The sequence below is a fragment of the Panthera leo genome, chromosome F3, assembly GCF_018350215.1.
Source record: "Panthera leo isolate Ple1 chromosome F3, P.leo_Ple1_pat1.1, whole genome shotgun sequence".
NCBI lineage: Eukaryota > Metazoa > Chordata > Mammalia > Carnivora > Felidae > Panthera > Panthera leo.
In genome coordinates this window covers 46,250,892-46,254,959 of record NC_056696.1, presented here as the reverse complement: position 1 = coordinate 46,254,959, position 4,068 = coordinate 46,250,892, and the positions used below count along the sequence as shown (strand labels likewise).

The following is a 4,068-nucleotide window of genomic DNA, read 5'->3' as shown; positions in this document are numbered from 1 at the left end:
TTGCTTCCTAGAACTTCCATCAGACCATTTTTATTTGCACATCCTACCACTCCACTGGGCAACTCCATTAATAACAACTGGAGACGCATTTAATTCATGGTGATTTAGAGACAAGAAATAAAGAGAACTGAAAGTCCAGGGACATCTGGTTAATCTACACCAATATTCATTTCTTCTGATAATGCCCTGTGGCTACAGAGACCAGGCATCACTGCCATTTTAAAAGAAAAAAAGAAAGTGATAGGGAACCAGAGAGAAACAAGCACTCTGTAACATTCCATTTAATGCATAATCAGTTAGCTATTCATTGTAATGATGAAACAATGGAAGACATCTTCAAATTGCTTCCTTTTTTCCCTAAAGGTTGCTTGTCTGAACATTCTGGTACTAAGGTCTTTGCATAAGAGTAATTCTAGGGTAGATACCTGGAAATTGAATTTTAGGCTCATGAATTCTCAACTTTACCACATATAGACAAATGTAATCCAAACGTACTATAAAAATTTGCTATTTATATGCCACACATGTGTTAGAGTTCCCTTGATTTTCCTTCTTCATAGGAAATTAGTATTGTCAGTCTTTTTATTTTAAATCAACTTTATAGGTGTATAATGGTATTCTATAGTGCTTTTAATTTGCATTTTCTTGTCAATGAGATTAATTATATTTCTGTTTGTTTGCTGACTATTTAGGTATTCCTTTTTGTTTTTGTTTTTTTTTTTAATGTTTATTTGTTTTTGAGAGAGAGACAGAGCGTGAGCAGGGGAGGGGCAGAGAGAGAGGGAGACACAGAATCTGAAGTAGGCTCTGAGCTGTCAATACAGAGCCTGAGGTGGGGCTCGAACCCAGAAATCGTGAGATCATGACCTGAGCCAAAGTCAGATGCTCAACCAACTGAGCCACCCAGGCACCCCTGACTATTGAGGTATTCTGTGAATTTCTGCCAACCCAAAGATTTTATCAATTGTATCATTGGTCTTTTTTTTTATTATTTATGCATAAATATTTAATATATACCTTTGGAAGTAATATTTTCTGATAATATACATTGAAATATTTTTTGGAGGCTTTCTAGGTCACTTATTTTTTCTATAATTTCGTTTTTGTGACAATATTTTAAATTCTAATATAGCCATAATTGTTGATTAATTGCCCTCTATATCTTTTTGATTTTCTGTCTTTTCTAAGAAATTCTTCCTTATGTACAGGATCATAAGTATATTACCATTTATCTTAGAAAATATTTAAAATGAAGATTTTGATTTTTTATAATTTTGTTCACTTGAATGTTTTATTGCATTGTGTATTCATTAGAAGTCTCATTTTTCTAGATGCTTTTATTAATATTGTTTCTCTTGATTAATGCATGCTATCATAAATTGTTTCCATATTTTATTAGTTACTTTCTGTTCTTTTTTTATTTAATGTTCTCTTTATAATTTCCAATATCAGTGCTATAATCTCTTGATTACCATACTATTAATATGTCTTTATATCTTGTAAAAACAAATGATTCTTCTCTTGTCCTTCTTCTTCTCTTTCATTGATTGGGATTATGTTTCTTATAGTGATTTTTTGAGGAAAATTGACGCTATCATATTATCATGATATGATATCCACTGATCCTATTGTTTTTTGCTTGAACACATTTTTTTCCTTGACATTAACATAAATTCTGAGCTTCTTAAATTTAGTATTTTAGTGTTTTATGTTTTTTAATTCCCCAACCCCTTTTTTTCCAGGTTTTGAATTCAGAAGTTATGGAGAACTAACCTGGCATATTTTTAATATGTTTGATCTATGGCTAACAATAGCTATAAAAAAATAATTGCTTAACAAAACTTATCTAGGATTTTTTTCTTTTATTCTTTTCTTTTTATTAACTTTAAGGTAATATATTTATATAAATGAATTATAAAGAGTAGTCAGAAAATGAACGTCTACCAATAATTTTAAGAACTACAAGATTACCACTACTATTGAATCTAGATCTTTGCTCTAGCATAATTTAAAATTTTACTTTCCAGAGTTTCACTCCTGATAATATTGTGTGTCTCGCATTCTTGCAGTTTTATTTTCATATCAAAGCATTTATAAATAGTGTAATATCATCTTTCATTAAATCACTTTCTGTTCTTCAGGTCTGTGTTTATCTTCCTTCGATGACTGTTTTTCACTTCTAAAATTTCTGCGTAAAATTTCTGCGTAAAGTTTCTATTTATTTGAATCTCTATCAATATTCAACTTCACCTTTTTTATTTCATAATTTATTTTCCATTTAAATCTAAGTTATACTTTCCGTTATAATTTTGAACATCTTTTTTCCCACTCACACCAAGTCTTTTAAATATTATTCTTTAAAAGTTAATTTTATCAGGAATAAATTAAATTTTTGACTGTGAATTTTGCTGGAATTTTTAGCATTCCATTTCTTTTTTTAAAATTTGTATTGAGAGTTCATTTTCGGTAAGAGATTTTATTTCCTTTTCCCTCGGTTTAGCAGTTTTAAATCATTTGCCTTCTGAAGAACTATGGTCTTACAATGTATTTAATAACATTTAAAAATCTTTTCTCCTTTTGTTCACTGCTAAAAGTGGAAATACTGGCTGCAAGTACTGAGCTAATCTCATGTCCCCAATTTTGTAAAGAGTAATTTAGGGCTCTTACCAAACAGGAGAAAATCTATGTGAAAGATGAATTTGCTGTCCTCAGAGGTTTACCTGGCATACGAATCCAACATGGCTTTTTTAGTTTTCTTCACATATGTAGTCGCTCTGGGTTTAGAGCAAAGCACAACATCAAAGCTGACAGTAAGTGTGCCATATTGCCTCAGCTGTTTGGGCTGAGTGTCAACATTGCTTGGGTGTGAGAAAGAGCATGCACACTTCAATTATGAGAAAGAAGTTCAGTGTTTCTTGAGAGCACAGTGAGGACTGGGTGGTTATTAAAAAACAATAGGTAGGGTGCCAGGGTGGCTCGGTCGGTTGAGAGTCCTACTCTTGATCTGGGCTCAGGTCATGATCTCAAGGTCATGGGATTGAGTCCCACATAGGGTTTTGTGCTGGGCTTGGAGCCTGCTTCAGAGTCTCTCTCTTCCTCTCCCTCCCCCTCACCCTGTCCCTCACCCTCTCCTTAGCTCTCTCCCTCTCCCTCTCCTCTCCTTCTTGCTTGCTTGTGCGTGCCTCTCTCTAAAAAAAAAGAATAAAAAAGAAAAAAAAAACAGAAATAAACAAAAAACAATGGGTAACCAAAGACTGTAAAAGACTGTATAATGATGATCATTCTATGTCATATTAACTTCATCTTTATAATTGTGAGGAACCACTGAAAAATTTCAGGTAGCATTAGTAACATTTATATCCATGCTACTTGATCATTTAGATAAGAAATTGTACATGTTTTAGGTTTGTATATAACTTCCTCAGTAATATTGTTACTGTAATCTTGTATACTAATATGCATACTGTATCATCACTTTTCTCCTTTACTTTGAACTATTTTGGCTGCATAGTCTGCTCTTTTTTTCTTACTGGGGAAAGTTACAGTAAGTGATATAAAGATAAATTTACTTGTACATAATGCCCCATAGAGGCCACATAGTTGGTGACTTTCTCAGTTTGGCTTGTAAAGACACCACAGGAGATTCAAATAGTATGGGAAACAAATATTCTTGGGAAAGGCACTATGTAAGCTTTTAGCAATCATTAGTGTTCATTTGATAATTGTATTCAGCCGTTCATGAATTTTGATCTATTTGTTTAATATTAATTAAGTTCTGTTCAGTCCAAATATCATATCTTACAGTTAGGACAAACAAGGAGAACATTTGTTTGTGTTTGTTTACAAAGTCTCACAGTAAATTGGATTTTATTATTGAGACATATTCAAAAATTTATAAGTAGATTGATGGAATTTTGACATTAAACATTGTAAATAAATGCAAAATTCCTACATAACAGTTAAAATTTATAATTGAATTAAGAAATTTTGTTATAAAATTTTTAACCTAATTATTTCTTACATACGTGGTACCCTGCAATTGGATACACCAATCAGATACCTGTTATA

At 31.9% G+C, this 4,068-nt stretch overlaps 1 non-coding gene across 1 annotated transcript; it reads right to left on the bottom strand.

Annotated features, from left to right (window-relative positions):
- Positions 1–824: 824 nt before the first annotated feature.
- Positions 825–909, bottom strand: TRNAQ-UUG. The gene has a single exon. It is a non-coding gene; the product is annotated as a tRNA-Gln (tRNA).
- Between the last annotated feature and the right edge of the window lie 3,159 nt (positions 910–4,068).